Here is a 17,830-nt window from a genome sequence, read left to right as displayed (position 1 = left end):
CTCTTCCTGCATAAGTAGAGTACGGTCCATTGACCATGTCCTCTCTACTGGGGGTGCCGGTTTATTGATGACTAGACTGACCGCAGAATGATCAGAGAGGTGAGACGGAATATAGAAAATCTCCTCTACCCAGCTTTTTATTGATTGACTCACTAAAATAAAGTCAATCCTAGACTTATGCCCGTATTTATAGTTGCAGAAAGAGTACTCTCTTTTAGTCCCTGCCTTTATCCTCCATATATCCAAGAAACCCAATTGTTTCATACAATCAATAAGGCATGTTCTAGTTTTGTGAGATGTAGATGGCCTGTACTGTGAGGTCTTGTCTAACAGGGGATTCAATATCAGGTTAAAATCACCTGCCAAGATGACTGGGCTAGAAAACGCTATTAAAGCAGATGTCATGCCATTGAAAGATAAGGGGTCGTCCTGATTTGGACAATAGTAACCAGCAATTGTTATTCTTACATCCTTTACTTGACACTCTGCTATGGCCCATCTCCCCCCTGAATCCACGACTTTAGAAAGAAGTGTTGCTTGGGCCGATTTTTTAACCAGTATAGCTACACCCCTGGTATTAACAGATTGAGTGGTACAAACTGTAAAATCCAACCAGCCCAACCTCTTAACAAAAACAGATAGTTCTGACTCAGTTAAATGCGTCTCCTGTAGTATAATGATCTGCGCACTACTATCCCGTAAATATTGGAAAATCCGATGCCTCCTTGAGTTAGTGCGCAGGCCATTAACATTCCAGGAGAGAATGCCTAAGCTATTCATGATTCCGAGTCATCCTAAAAAAAAAAAAAAACCTCTTTGCTGTAAATCCCATACAAACTTATCATGCTTCTAACTCCCAAAAAAAGGACAGAATGGACTATAATGAGAAGAATGAGGACTGTTTTTTCCTTTTTTCCCAATGCAACACCCAACCCTGTCACCCCCCCGTGCCCTTGTCCCAACCCTGCCACCCCTACCACCCCTAAACACCCACCCATGGTAACCCTTGCCCCAAAAATCTGGACCTAGTCCACAATTCGGCACCTTAGCTGCATAGTGCAAAGCACTCGACTGTGATTAACTTCATGCCCATACTATTCTTTTATTATCCCATTCTATCATCCCGCAAGCCAAGCAAATAAAGGAATAACCTTATTTTTTTTTTTCCTTTTCTTCCTCTTTTCCTCCCTTTTTCCCTTCCCTTCTTTTCTTTTACTTTTTCTTTTGGGTTACTTTCCCCTAAGTTGTTGAAGAAGCCCATCCGCTGCCTCCACAGATCTAAGATTGTACATTTTGTTATTGTACATTACTCTCAAGGCAGCGGGAAACTTCAGCTGGGCCACAGCACCCAGCTTACGGAAGTCTTCCAGTCTTTTACCTAGCTCCCACTGTCTTTCAAGAGTAGTTTTTGAAAGATCTGACCTAATCTGAAAAGAGAAACCTTTGGCTGAAAGTGATTTCTGTTTGAGAGCTAGAGTTAATATCTTCTCCTTAAGGGTATACGTCAAGAAGTTGACTAGAATCTTCCTGGGCTTCTGTCTTTGTGGGGATTTACGAAATGGGTCTCTATGGATCCTTTGTATAACTCGCAATAACTCCTCTTCCGATATATCTGGACCCAGAGCTTCTTTTAGAAGGGAAACAATAAACTGCTTAATATCGCCCCCTTCTCTTTCCTCCGGAACATTAAGAAGTCGGAGGTTGTTCCTTCTACTGTTGTTTTCCAGGGCCTCCGTTCTCTCCGCTTGGTTAGCTTCACTGGTTTTTAAGAGCTCTATTTTATCCTTCGCTTGTTGAAGACTCGAGGTTAAATTTGTAACATTGCTTTCTAGTGTTGCCGTTCTAGTATTTAGAAGGTCAATTTTTGTCTCCAAAGACTCACAGAAACTCCTGATCTCCAACTGGTTGGCAGTTGAGGTCTGAAAACCTAATTTAATGTCCTGAGATAGTGCTCTCAGCATTTGCCCAACAGAGTACTCTGATTGTTCATCTATTGGAGGCAGAGAGAGCTCTCCACCGGGAAGGGACGCAATTGTGTCATCTTGCAGTTCGGTAGTATCAGATGGTCCCGCTCCTGCGCCCCCGCTTTGAGACTTAACCCCCAGTTGAGATTGCGAGGGTTCCCCTAAGGCCCCTAAGGCCAAGTCATTCTGAGAAAGACTACTTGATAGCTCCGAGGAGCTCATGACAGGAAGCTCTAAGGAGTCCTGCATTGAGGTGGTACAAGAAGTTGGACTTTTGGGGAGCGCCAAAATCTGGGGTAACACCTTGAAATAAGATCTCAAGGAAGGTGTTATTTTGAGAGCCCCCCCCAGTTGACTTTTTCGTTTCTGTTTTAAAGTATATACTTTGCCTGCCACTGGGGTGGCTGCTGGTTCAAAGGATACAGCAGGAACAGAAGGAACTGCTTTCGTTGGAAAAGTGACGCCTGAGAGAGCTACCGGGCTGTCTGTCTGGCCAGACGGCGTGCTCGTTGGACCCGTCGTCTGCTGTGGTTTCCTAACAATAGCTGTAGTAGTGACAGCGGTGACGATATTTTTGCGGGGTTTAACTACACTCTTTTTTACCCCCTTCCTTCTGTTTTTAAGGTCTTGTTTATCCTGGGCAACTGCCTGTCCGCCCTGGCGCTTAGAGCTTCGGGTGGCACAGGCAGTCTGGACTTGCTTAACATTTGCCGTTTCCCCTAATGGGCTTACCACCTCACACACTCCTTTGGTAATCGGCAGCTGCTCAGTCGCCTTCAGAGAGCTTGCTGTGTCTCCCTCCAGGGTGAAGCCTCTCACAGGAGCCGAGCTGAGCGTCCTATCCCACGTCCAGCCTCGCATGGAGCTCTCCAGTCCGCTCCTCGCTCTCTGAAGCCCCCGTGACGCCCGAATCCAGCAAGGGACGCCAGAGAGAGTCGAATGCTGCAGCAAGAGCCCGGAAGAGGAACCGCTCATTGATGAAGTGCAAGGGCTGGTCGCCACGGTGCAAAACAGCGGCGAGGACAACAACGGAGACAACGGAGACTACGGTGACTACGATGACAGTTATCCCCCCCTGGGGGCTGAAGGTAAAAAGAAACCGCAATCACTTCAGGCTCATAAATCGGCGTATAGGCATCATATTGTTAGGCTCGATGATGCTGAGCGCCAGGCATTACACAGATCGGGTGCCGCGACCGCTAGCTCACGGCCGCCATGTTTCCCAGCGGCCCCACAAAGAAATTCATTTTTGCTGAGAAAGCCGTCAGCTTTTCCTCCCTCAGTAATACTCAGGATGAGCTCTTGAATCTCACTGGTAGGGCCTGCTCCTTATATCTTGTGATGATCCGTATTAGATAATTGTCTGAAGATCTCTCTTTTATATGTGTCTATGTCTTGGAGAACAATACCTCCACCTTTTTCTGCTGGTTTGATAATCAAGTCGTCTTTCAGTTTCAGTCCCATGAGGGTGTTTTTCTCCTGTAATGGAAGGTTATATGGGATAAATCTGTGTTTGAGTTCAAGTCCCGAAACCTCCTGTAGGATGAGTTTCTTGAAGGTGTGTCTTTCTGCTGGGATGCTTGTGTAAGGTGGTAAGAATGTAGATGGGGGTTGGAATGGTGTATTGGTGGTATTTGTTGTCATAGGTTTGTTCCGGAAGAAGCCATGTAGGCAATTCTTTCTCAAAAACCGCAATAATTCAGTTTGTAATTCCAAAAAGTTTGGCCTAATGCTTGGAACAAATGAAACGCCCTTGCTTAGTAAAGATATTTCTTCCTCAGATAGTCGGTAGTTACAGAGATTAAAGATTGGTATTATCTTATGGTTGGCCATGTCAGGGGTATCAACGGCAGGTGAGTTATTCTCAGTTACCATTGGTAGCATTTTTGTCTTGTCTGTCGGTCTACAGGCTCGCTGTACCATCTGGGCGGGTGAGCTGATACCCCTTCTGGGTGGGCGTCCCTGTCCTCTGTCTAAAAAATCGTTGTTGCCTGTATTACTATTTTTTAAAGAGCTAGGTCCTTCACCTGAATCGGAATTCTCTGATGATTGCCCTGAAGTATCTGAAAAAACAATGAGTTTGTGTTGTTTATTATATCTGTCCCACGGGCCTTGTGGGTTGAAGTTTGCGTATGTACTATTAGTGTAGAAGTCTTCAGACAACTAAGGGTATGTTTTCTCAGTTTTGTAATTCCTACTATCTTTTTTGACCTTGGTAGTCTTTTTAATCTGTTCGATCCTATTGAATTCTGATATATTTTTCTCAACTTTATCAAGGTTTTTGCATCTGCAAGATTCATTTATCTGTTTTACTATGCTGCCAATCTCTACCCAGAGTTTATTAATTTCTTCTGTAGCTATATCAATACCTAGTACCATCCAATGTCTGGAAAAAATGGTATCAGTTGACTGAATAGCTTCAGTGGACTCTGAGAAAAGCGAGGGGCCTTCGAGGATCTTCTTTATAAATTCATCTGAGTACATAGAGACATGATGTGTCATATTGAGACAAGGTGATGAGTAGGTATGCAAAAGGAGGAGAGGATCTAAAAGAGGGAGAGGGTTTATGGGGGGGGGGAAAGGGAAACAATTAAGGGGAGGGGGAAGAAGGAGAGGGGAAAACCTTTGTCTGTTATATCCAGGGGCAGCTCCTCCATGTGGGTCGAGGAGCGTCGCTCCACTGCTTTCTCGCAGAACGAGAAGCAGAAACATAAAATGGTATTATAATCACCATTTTATGTTTCTGCTTCTCGCCCTGCGAGAAAGCAGAAGGGTTTGGTTGGGGGTGGGTGTTCCTGCTCGAGGGCAGGGGAAGAGTGGCTTGCCCACTCTGAGGGTGCTGACTGTTTGGTCAGCCCGAGGGCCAGTCAAACCAGTCATACGCACTCTCCCTTTTCTGCATGTAGGCTGCATGCAGCCTACATGTAGAAAATGGCCTCCCCATATATGCCTGTGCGGCGTCCCAGCCAATCACAACTCTGCCATTGCAGCGCTGTGATTGGCTTAGGGGAGGGGAGGGAGGCTGTCTGCTTCCTGTGAGGAGCAGAGAGAGAAGCAGATGCAACGCGGGACAGGACCGGACTGGCCGGCGAAGGTAAGTGAAACTTTTTTTATATTTCAAAATTCACCCTCGCGTGACCCCCATCCGCGAGTCATGCCGGCTGCAACTAGTTCTTTTCTTAAAACCCTGCATAAAAAAATTTACCTTCACTTCACCTTTCAATTTCTTCCCTCATTTATCTCTTTTGATTGACCCTCCCCTTTCTTTCCATCTTTGGCATGCCTTCTAAGTACATAGACTGCTCTAAGTAACCTGCCTGCGTCAATCTCCCTCTCTTTGAAACCATATCCCTGCATCGTAGCAATATATCCATTCATCACATCAGGCACATGCTTCCCACAGCGCCTTCACTAATGATTGCACCTAACTCATTATTGTACCACATAGAAAATAGAGGAAATGCATGTAATGGTTTCATTGAAATCACAAGAATAATCCCCATAACCAACAATATCCACAAACCCCTAACTTTGGGTTTCGGAGTTGCATGCTCTTGACCTTAGAGCGCTTCAGAGCCGTCTCAGGGGTAAGCACAGTATAAATTCAATTTCAATACAATGATGTGCTGGAAAAAGATAGAATGCTCTTCTCGGGTAAGTTTCTCACCCCTAGGGCTTAATAAATGTCCTGGGAGTGTCGCACACAAAAAGCAACTGTTTTGTGAAAAAAACGATTTTTTCTCACTGTCCCGTTGACCTGAGAAAACTAAGAGCGAATGCACCATTCTTGGATTTCTGTATAACATTTTCCCATACTTAGTTTTGTCTCTATGGGACGTGATCTAACACTGAAGTATCCATAAAACTCCTGACGTCTTGTCCAGACTGTTTCAAAAGCCTTGGAGATTCATGGCTGCTTCATTAGCGCGTTTGATTGCTTTTCGCGCAGTGCAGGCAGTTTTCGATCCTGAAAAGTCACGTTTCACACTTGGTTACAGTATCGCTGCTTTCTGCATTTTTGTGGAGCGAAGTACTTTTCCCTGCAAATGTTGCTAGGATATTAAACCATTGTATTCAACAACAGCACCAGGAATGTTGGAATAAGGAGCCGCTCTTCATCGAAAAGTCAATTTTCCTTTCTTTTTCTTTTCTTCCTTTTCACATTGGTCTTTTTCTCTTCTCTTTTTCAAGCAGGTACTGTGGCGTTTTTGTAAAGATTCTTGGCTGCTTGTTACAACGCCGACGCGTTGACGTGCGCTCACTTGTCTCAATCACCAATTAGATTTCATAGGCAGGGGTCAGCAAAGGGAGAATAATCCCGCCACCTGTGAAACTTAAGTAGATAGTTAATTGCTTTTATTTTCCACCAGCGAAAACGTCCATACATTTCAGAACCTGAGTAGCTGCTATTATATATTTATAACATTCTGAAATTTGATCCGGATTAAGGAAGATGTTTTTTTCTATTTTGATCCTTTACTTTCTTATGCTTTGACTAACTTATAAGCAACCATGCTGGATAACTTTATACTGCCATGTTAGAGCGTGTTCTTCACGCCTTCTCTAGCTTATTAATAGGCAGCTGTAGTATAAGATATGTGACACTTGCATCAACATCTATTTTTAATTACCATTTCATATTCATAAACCAGCTGTTATACATTGTACACAATAAACGTACTACAATAAAATGCAGGGTGGCATTCGTGGAGCGTTGCTGTGTCCTTTTATGTTTGTGTAAATCTCACAAATAAACCATCGTCCAACAAGGTCATTTTAAATGAGTTCAGTGAATCCAGGTCTGTAAATTTCAGTTGTCTTCGACGTCCAAGCGTTCTTTGACACCCTCATTGTTTGTAGAATTCCTAGCGGGGATACGGACATCTTTCGGCCATTGCATTACATGTACTATAAGGCAAAAACACTCCACACGCTCAATACAAATCTCCCAATCCTTAGTCCATTCTCTTGAGCTATTTGGGAGGAAGGTAAGGCCAATTTGAGTCTTTGTTGTCAATTGGCAAGCCCAACCAAAGTTGTGGGAGTTGTAGATGATTAGGGATTTGTGTCTGTTACTGCTTAAATGTTTTCCCCACTTTATTTCAGAATTCATGTGTTGGACTTTACCCTCTCCGCAGGGTCATCCCCAAATATTTTACCTTCACCCTCCTGTTGTTTACTGAATCGTTTTTATTGGCCTTTAGGACTCTGCACCAATGTTAAAGTGCTTGTTTTCTCTTCTTTAAACATGGTGAAATAGCTAAAGCCAATGTGAACATAGTTGATTTACTTGTAAGTCCCTAGGTAAAAGGTACTACATGCACCCAGGGTCTGTAAATTAAATGCCATAAGTGGGCCTACAGCACTTATTGTGCCACCCTCTTTAGCAGCCTTTTAAAACATTTCTCAGGCCTGCTATTGCAGCTTGTGTGTGTAGTTTTAAACTACCATTTCAATCTGGAAACTAAACCTTTTGCCAGACCCAAACCTTTCTTTTTGATGGATATGTCACTCCTAGGGTAGGCCCTGGACAGCCGACAGGGAGGGCAAGGTGCAGTGTATTTTAAAAGTTTGACATGTAGTTTTAAGTTTTACATGTTGTTGTAGTGAAAACCTCTTAGATTAGTGTTTCATTATTGCAAGGTATGCCTTTCCCATAGGATTACATTGGTTTAACTTATTACATTTATTAAGTGATAATTTTCCATTTGGAGCAGGTGGAAATGTCGAGTTTGGTATGTAAAGAATTCAAAGTTAAAATGGTAAAGTTTGATTTTAAGTCACAATTCTGAAAATACCACTTATAGAAAGTTGGCATTTTCTTGTCCCAACCAGTTAGTGCCTGCAGCCTGTATCCTTGGTCACATGATTACGTGTAGCCGGCAGGTGGTCTTTGTGTATTGCTGCAAAACAGTGAGACAAAGAGGGAATAGATGTTGGAAGGATGGGCAATCTTTGACTTGACAAGGGGGAGGAGTGCCACATACCATACTTGCACAACACAGAGGTCCTGCCCGAGAACACTTACGAAGGGTAGACACTAGACGTTGTGACCCAAGACATGCTGGGGCATGGGCAGGGAGGCAGAAAATTTCAAACACCTCTGAGGGTGGAAATCTCCAGACTTTCTACTACAAAGTGGGTACCAGGTTTAAATAGTGGACCATCAGACCAACTCTTCCGTACATCTCTGGACCTGTGGAAGACTCAGAAGGACTGGTTGGCTGCTCTGCAAGAAGGACTGCTACTCTGCTGCCTTGCTGCCCTGCTGCCCTGTTGCTCTGCTGACCTGCTGCTTGAGAGAGGAGTACTAAACATGCGTCTTGAACCAAGAACCACCTAAGAGACGCCAGGGGCTAGTCGGCTGGCCTCCTGATCAGAGCCTCATGGACAGAAAGGGCTCCAACCACCTTGAACCTTACACTTGGACTCTGTCTGCCGTGCGTCCAACCCCCAAGTGGTGCCACTCCAGTCCTGGACCCTTGGAAGTGGGCCTGAATGTGCTTTGCCAGCACAGCTCTCATCTTATGGGCAGAACTGAGGAAGGGTGATGCATTTCTTCGCTGCACTGCTTCAGAACCACCGCAGCATTATGCATGCACAGCACCGGACCTCGCATCGCCACCTGCAGTCTCCTTGGAACTGCTGCTGCGTGACACGTCCTCAATGCAGGCTTTCCCATCACAAGCCCCTCATCAAGGATTTTGCTTTGCAGCCCCGCAGCGTCTTCTGAACTACCACTGCGTAATGCATCCTCGATGCCAGACTTTGTATTGCAAGCCCCTCTTCAAACGCATCTCCAAGTTCCTCTGAACTTCCACTGCGTGAAGCATCCTCAATGTGGGATCTCACAACAATCTGCTGGTGAGGATTTAAGTTACTTTGTTCAGCAGGCTTAACTTAACCCCTGTATCTGTCCCGCACTCCGTCGTGATCAACCTGAACTTGTAACTTTGTCCCGGTCCACTGAGACCAGATAACTTTAGTTTCACCTAAATCTTTGGAACTGCATATCTCCGGTTCTACTGATCTGATTTTTTTAGTTTTGGTCTTAAATAACATATTAAATTTTACTATGTTTCTAAATTAGTGTGGGAATGTCCTTGTGTGTTTTTTTCACTTTAGTACTGTTTGAAGTGCTGCATAAATACATTTAACATAGCCTTAAAGTTAAGCCTAACTACTTTGTGCCAAACTACTAAAGGGTTGAGCACAGGTTAATTTGGGGTTGCTTGTGACTGCACTCTGACAGCAATTATGGTGTCTGCTTAAGTAGGGTTTCACCCCCCTCAACCAGTAACCTAATTTCCAACATCATGCAATGCAGAAAAGCTCAAATCAGCTTAGAACTCCGGAAGATGTGTAACCATTTCAATGCACAAAAGATAGCGGTGCCTTTGCAGTGGATGCATCTAGCTAGAAAACTATAGATTTCCACGTGGAAGTATATTAGAATCACGCCCTTTTGGTATGTACTTCTGTCTATCTTACCTCTACTGATGCCTTGAACTACCTTACTGCTTACAGGGCTGCTATATGGAGGCACAGCTTTCTGTTCCAAATATTGCCCTCGTTAATGCAGCAAATTCAAATGAAGATGCAGTGAACTTACATGTGAATAGTAATAGAAAAAGAGGCTTTCACAAGGACTGCACCTGTTGTTGACTGTCTGGTTGCTTGAAATGCTAATAACAGCTTGCTGTTCTAATATTGAACATGTGTAATCCCAGGCATGGCACTGCCAGGCACATCTGCTGTGACCTTGCTTGTATTGTACGCCTGCACACTTTTTTGAGGAGATGGAGCTAACTGGTGATAATCATGATTTGTTTAAATAAGTATTATAAGATGATCAGCCTTTAAATTTTGCATACGCTTCCCCCATGCAACGTTATGATATTAAACCTAGGCCCTGATTATTTTGGATCAATCACATAAACAGATCGACCCTTCTGTGCTTCCTTCTGCATTTAGAGTTCATTTTGTCTTTGTCAGAAATCACATCCCTAAATGTATTCCTGTCCTTCACTAAAACACATGCTGGCCAAAAAACACATTTGTCAGATTCACCCTCCAATGAAATTTGTGACTGCACACCCCTCATTTTTTTTTTTTTGCAGCTGGATTAGTGAACAAACTAGCAGTGGGCGGGCTCCATGCCCATCTAACCTCATGGCAATCCACAATATGCGCTGCAACAGAATATGGGTCCATATTACAGAAAGTGCCACGATGGCGCAGCGGGCGTTTGCGCCAGCCTTGCACGCCTCAGGGCCCTTTGGTATTACGGAAAGGACTGCAGACACTTGTGCGGCCCCTTCTGTAAGACCCACAGCGCTGGCACACACAAACCGCCTGTGCTATCTGCAGGGGGTGTTCCCTCATTGCATGGGGGCATGCCCCATGCAAATGAGGGAATTACTTTGCCTCTGCGCCTGCGCTGTATTACAGACGCAGGCACAGAGGCAAAAAAGAGGTGCACTATCAGTTCACCCCCTGATGGCATCTCTCTGGAGGGGGGAAAGGGGGTCCTAAGGACCCCCCAGACATTCCCTTGCAGGCGGGAGCAGTCACTGACTGCACTCGCCTCCAAGGGGATCTCTAATCCCCTTCAAAAGTGCAGGCGGGTTGCCGGCTGCACTGTGAAAACACGGAACAGCTGTAAAGCAGCCATTCTGTTTTTCACCAGCATGCGCTGCCCGCAGGGCACTATGAGTTCGCGGCTGCCCTGGGGCCAGCGCATTCATTTCAATAGAGTGCACTTTCATTGTTTACGCTGGGCACACCTTTTTAGGTCTCGCCTGACCCAGCGCATGCGCTGGTCTGGCGAGTCTTATTGAGAGGGCTCCAAAAAGTGCTACCAGGCCAGCCGAGAGCTACAGTGTATGTGCGCGGACGCGCGCGCCGCTTTTACCGCGATTACTTTCACTTTCGCGGCCGCTTTGATGTTTGATCGCGATCACTTTCACGGCCACTTGGCATAGCCAATAGGTCTCGCTTTTGGGACCTTATAAGTATTTAGTTATGCAACTGTTGCATGGCTAAACACTTATAAGGTCCCAAAGGCGAGACCTATTGGCTATGCCAACGCTTGTTAAAGGTGCGCCCGGTGCAAATAATGATAATGCGCATATTGTGTAATGTGGCCCATGCTGTCTAATAGGTTCGACCTAAAAAACGTCTGGGTTTAAATTGTTGAAATAAATAGAGGGTGGGGGGTGGGTGTGTGTGTGTGTTGGTACATGGTAGTGTGATTTTACTTTTTATTTCAGGCTATATGCTCTTACTTTTAACAGTAATGATTCAGGATCAACTAAGGGCGCCAGTATGAGGTCCGTGCTAATCCTGATTCAGACAGAAAAGTTTGGCCCACAATTGGATTATTAAAATTCGTTTCCTAATCGCATGTCTTGTAATCACAGTGTTTTTATTTATTTATTTATTTAATGTGTTTTTATATAGCGCGGACTTTACCCGAAGGTGTCAGAGCGCTTCACAATAGGAACAGTAATGATACATGAGGAGAAAATTACAAGTGAGCATGTTACAAAAGCAAACGTTACGTTACCTGAGGCAATAGTGACAACTGTGCATGTATCAAGTTTCCTGTTGTATCAGTAATTCCTGGTGTGGTCATTACCAAAGCGGGTGTCCAGCACACCTTGTTAATGAGGTCCTAAGTGTGCGGTCTACTTGGCCCTACTAAGCAGGTGAATTTACACGTACGGACCATCACTCCCTAATCCCGCCTCTCCTACGCTGGTTAGTGGTTCTCCAGTCTTCTGCAAATGTCAGCGGGTGGTTGCAATAGGTTTACGGTGTGATGGGTATTTTTCAGTTGATGACTTTTATTATTATTAAAAAAACAGTTTCTTCACAAGATTCAATCATGCTTACAAACAAAACATATGATTAATAAAGCAGATGTAGTACATTGCTGCTACTTCCGTGTTTCCAAAAGTAAACTACTGAACGAGCGGTTCTGCCTTCGCTTTTCAATTTAGACGGCGGCATGTTTATTCTGCAGTCTCTTTCACCACAAACCCCAAGGATTTCCCAGCAGCGCAGCCTGCGTTGCAGGAGGCCTAATGTTTAATTGACGTACAGTTTTTTTTCTCAGAGTTATCGCTAGACAGAAAGGAAGCGGGGTAGAAATGTCTAGGAAGAAGCGGAAGTGGTTAGAAGGGGGAACTTGTAAAAGTATTGCAGTGGCAATCTCCCTCCCACGTGGGAGTGCCGCACGCCTGTTCAACGTCTGGCTACCATAGAGGCCTAGATTATTTATTTATGCAATTAATTCTTATTACATAAAATCGTGTTATTCTTTACAGACAAGGGCGATTCTTTATCCACCAAAAACGTTCTGTGTAGCTGCGAGGAAATGTAGGACTCAGTGTAGTGAAGATTATTTGCAAGTAATCGTTGCCTGTTTTTCCCTCTTCCATATCAAAGAGCTTATTGACGAGATTATATGGATTCATTTGAATAACTTTGAGGAAGGACCACACTGAGACATGTCTAACTGCAACACGAAAGCTGAATAGCCCATACGGAGAATATAGCAATGACACCATTGTTCCACCTACATTTTCTAGCATTATGCCTGTATTTGTAAACAAAAGTTTTAGCAGAGGTCTTAGTGGCCGCCCAGTACATATCATTCAATGAAAACCCGCAGTCCTCAGACACAACGCTACTGCTCTCCTTGTTCATTGGCTCTTGACAAGGCCAGTCAGATGAAAATCTGCTGATGCATAGGCCATGCAGATGGACAACTATATCAATCTATTTAATGCAAAGGTGACTTGTGTCCTCAGCACTGAAGTTCACAAAAAGAGTACTTGAGGTCAGGAAAAGGACCGCGCAAGAGGCATAACCATACCGACATCAGGGGAATTAGTGGGCTTTCCCTGGTTCAGTCTATCAGCCCGAAGGTAAGGCAACTCCATGTCCTGGTGAGAATGGAAGTCTGAGAAAAGAAAGGAGAATATAGGGTTTCACACACAGCTTAACTCCTGTCCAATTTCTTCAACACTAAGCAGACGTGATGACCACACTCCAGTTTCATTATTTGCACAGAACATACCTAACGCCAAAGTATCCAGTAAACTATGTTCTGAACATACCTCAGCATGTTCCAGATGGAACTAGGCCGAAGCAGACTTTATTTATATGGAGTAACTATGTCCGGAAATACAGAGATTCTGGGATGACATAGTGACTAGACTGCGGACAGTGGTAAGCCAGCTAGTTCAAATGGAAATCCAACAATGCCTCATAGGTTTAGTGCTAAGAACTAAAGAGAGGAAAGTTGGCCTTAAGTTTTTGACACTGAGGACTTGATTTAGAGTTGGGTGGATGCAGTGGATCCGGACAACTGTCCATCATGCAGCACCACACAAGCACCTGCAAGGAACATAAACACCTGAACACTTGATAAGTAACCACTACCATACACAAACTGTTACAAGAAAACATTGCTGACAGTCATATGATGGTACCAAACTGTGCAATATGGCTTTAAAAACATAAAGGTACTATGGATCAATGCCTAAATTTACATTTGATCACTTCCAAATATTGCATAGCTAAAAAGGGGACGGTCTATATGGCGTTTATGGATTTGTCAGCAGCCTATGATTGCGTTTCCCACCCCCAACCATGGCATATTATGGGAGGACTGGGCACTGACAAAGCCATTATCTCCTTTATAAGACAACTGTATGCACAGGCTACAGCTTGTGTACAATATGGAAATAAGGGGGAATGCACTAGGTGGTTCAGGATTGAAAGAGGGGTCAGACAGGGTTGTGTCGTGGCCCCCTTTCTTTTCTCCTTATATACGAATGGGGTGGAGGCGCCTTTGCTAGAATCCCCCCTGGATGTCCCAAAAATTTATCAGACCCGTATTCCCATACTCCTTTTTGCGGATGACGCAGTGCTAATTGCTAGGACAGGCATGGCACTGCTGAAACTGAGAACAGAGTATGTGATATTTCTGGAAAAGCTGGACCTCCGTGTAAATGATGCCAAATCATGTGTGCTAGTGGCTTGTCAACGGGCAAAGAAAATCCCTGTCTTTCATATAGGTGGTCGTAAAATTGAAAAAATCGGCACCTTCTCGTACGTGGGAATATTGTTTAATAAAATCGCATCTCGGAATCATATGGTTGTAAATAGAAGATTGTTTTTTCGAAGAAAGTATTAATGCTATTTTTAGTTTTACCCCAAAATTGGACTCCAAACCACTGGATGTGGTAAAAGAGATATATAGGGCTAAAGCTATCACTGTTGCAACATATGGAGCAGGAGTATGGAGACTTACAAATTCTGACTCAATTCAATTAATAGAAGATACTTTTCTGAAATAATTAGTAGCACTCCCCAGAAGCTGTTCTTCTTTTAATTGGCACAGTGAGTTAGATATACCATACATAACTGATCAGATTCACCTCCAATTTTGCTGTGGCATTTAGCATGGAAAAGAGAAACACTGCATTTAACTCAAAATATCATTAGGGACTGTTTATCGCTTGACAATGCTTATAAAATCCCATGGATCTCGAATGTTCGACATACTTTTAATATTTTAGGCTTGCAAAATCTTTTTGAGACCCCATTAGCATGTGAGTCGAAATCCAAAACATTAATCAAAGATAAATTTTTATGTAAAATGGAAGGAGAAAGATATTTACATAATATTAACAAAAGAACGGTTTTAAAGTATTTTAGCATACCTGTTATTTCTGAGGGAACAGCCTCCTACTTGTCTTTTGTAACAAATCCTCAGTATCTTTTTGTTTTGGTGAGATTTAGACTAAATCTTATCCCCTCCATGCTGGGCTATCCATCGGGTATTTTCTCGCAGCAAGCTTTACCTCCCTGTAACTGTGATGGTGTTTCATCTCAAGCCAATTTACATTTTATGTATGCACTTTATCGGAAATGTTTTATACTCCCAATTATTTGTAAATGTAATTTTAGGCAATGCCGGGTAGCCTTATATTTTTTGCAAATGTTACAAGATCACCATATGTGTTATTCTGTAGCATCCTTCTTATGTCTAGCGATGAAAGCAAGAAGGCTTATGAAGTAATTATGATATAGCTATTTTTAAATATGTGTCTGTACATTGCTTAATTTATTGTACTTTGTATATATGATATTTTATTGAATATGGTGCTGTGTGATTTTATAATCTATATGCTTTTTAGATCGAATAAAGTAAATTGAATTGAAATTGTATGATGGTACCAAATTGTGGAATCGTTGTACTTTATTGTAAAGGCATTTGTATCCCACCTTCCTACCCTTTGCAAGTCACAAAGTGCTTTCTGGGTGCTTGATTAAATAGCTACTCCATTGACAATAATTATATAAGGCTTCCTATTCTTGCAAGAGTATGAAGCCGTCTGAATTGCATCAGATTCCTGGGCACCCTTCAGAGTGCATAGTTGAAAGTGTGTGGGTTTTAGTATGGCCTTTATGGGACATGGTGGATGAGGTGCATCTTATGTATCAATTCATGTTTAAATGTTGCTACGCATCAGTGTGGTCTGTTGAAGAGATTGATAGACAACACAGTCATGTATGCAATGCAGATACATACCATTTTTAGGAGTGAACTGTATCATAGGTCGAAAGTCCCATTAATGTGTATCAGCGGGATCTGCTTGGGTATATATAATTCCTAGAGTTCAGCCAAGATTGTCAAAAGTCTTGCCTACTATAGGTACAGCTAAGCCACCATTGATGAATGTGCATTGGCTGTGGCAGGGCCCAACCTAATTTGGGCACTGGATACTACCCAGTATAGACAGGCGTGTAGATTTCTATTGCTTACTGATGCCTACTACGGTATGTACTATATGGAGACCAGTCAAGAGTAACAGAAGCCCACCCAATGGTGGCACCATGGGAGTGCCATATGGAATGCACCCTGGAGTGTCAAATATCAGACCCTCTTAAGCACCAACAGAGTACTAAATGGAGACCGCCCAGGCAACCAAATCCTTCTGAAGGCACTGGTAAGCCACTAGCGAGAAGTATATAGAGTCTACTGAGGACCAGAGTCCATGCCCACTTGGCTCTTTTAACCCACCCAGGGGGCGCTATATGAAGACACACAGGTGTGACACAAGAGCACCCCTTGGAGGTACTGTTAAGCCACCAATAAGAACTACGAGTCCACTCAGAAAAAAAACATTGGCCCAAACTGGCTGGAGTCTCTGTTAACCAGTAAGGGAGTCTGTTTTGAAGAGCACCCACCAGCGACATAGGGAAAACACCTTGGATGCACATGGTAGAAGCATACTGTGTGTATGGCTATAATGCACATGGGAATATTACGCAGCAGTAGGCAGGTTTTCAACAGTCACAGCAGTCTAAAAGTCTTTCGGTGAACCATGTAGGAAACATTTTAATTGAATTTTAGCAGAGGAAAATGATTAAGGAAGTCCAGAGTAGGAGGGGTGGGGGAGAAAGACAATTGTGGCTTCCTTTTCCTAGCAGGCTCAAACAGGAAATACACCACAGGAATACACTTTTAAGCTCTACGCCCTTCACATGGACACTTGGGCGATGTGACACCATGTGAGAAAAGGTTAAATAGGAGGAGGGATGTGGGTGTCAATTGACCCCTGCAGCATCCAGTCTCTGCAGGAAAGAGTCAATGGTCGATAAGGGTTAGAGGTCACAACTTGGGTCCAATGAGAAGGCAGCAGGAGTGCAGAGGTGCAAGAGGGCAGCCACAGCAAAATAATCAGCATCCACGTTAACCACACTAAGGCCTCAAATATGAGTGCCTTATTTGCACAGATGTCTCAACTACGAGTAAGCTGGGATTTTCCGGCCCCTCAGAGATTTCCCAAGGAAAATATTGGCAGGTCAAACCAGGCAATATTTACTTGTTGAAAAGGCCTGATATATTCACAAATATGCAGGTTTTCGTGCGAAAATCACCAACATCTGAATGTTAGTCCCCAATGCAATAGTGAAGATTGTAAGAGCTACCATTTATTGCTGCTTTTAAATTCTGAACACAAGAGTATCGGTATTTAAAGGGTAATATATATAGCACCTGTTCCCACAAGTAAGCAAAGTCTAATATGAATGCCAGCTGCTATGTGTAATCAACTGTCCATAAGTAAAGACAACAAAAAAGGTCAAGCCTGTATGCAAATTACAGTGCAAAAATGTGAACATTATTACTCATCAAAACAAATTTTGTGCGAGATAGAGTTCAAATTCCCTGCAATTGGTTCAAGGGAGTTGGAATGCAGACAAAAACAGGGTAAGTATACCTCAGGGATACCCTTGGCAACCACTGGGGACCTCAACATCACAAGTGGTACTTCAGGCCCTGCAGATACAGATACAGAAAGATGTTTATACGTTTCTTCAGGCTCGAGTCAAGGATTGCGACTAGTGGTCAGGGCTAGAGGATAGAGCAACCAGTAATAAGTTTGGGTTATGTTGGGTGGCATTTATGGGATGTGCATCTGCTACTTGTGTAGCTTTATGGCACTCTAATTATCTAGACCGATTACATGTTGACTTCTATGCTTTCTTGCAGATGCATGTGGTTGTAGTGTGACTTAGTTGGGAAGAAATGAGCGAGGCGCTTGAGGTCCTGACACATGGGCTGGTCATGTTGTGGCAAACGTGATAGATTGTGCTTTATGCAGCTTTATACAAACAATACATGAATTTGTGAGTCTACTATACCGTCCTTGAAGCCAGGGTTCCATAGTTTGGTGGTTAATAGTGGTTGCCTTGTAAGTTTGGTTGAGAATCAGCTTAAGGGTTTCAAATCTTGAAGAGTCGTGTTTTTATAGCCCTGATTCAGGCATGCTAGTTTTGAGATT

Source organism: Triturus cristatus, chromosome 3_1 (genome assembly GCF_964204655.1).
Source record: "Triturus cristatus chromosome 3_1, aTriCri1.1, whole genome shotgun sequence".
Taxonomy (NCBI): domain Eukaryota; kingdom Metazoa; phylum Chordata; class Amphibia; order Caudata; family Salamandridae; genus Triturus; species Triturus cristatus.
The sequence above is the reverse complement of the archived record's forward strand: the minus strand, read 5'-3'. Positions refer to the sequence as shown.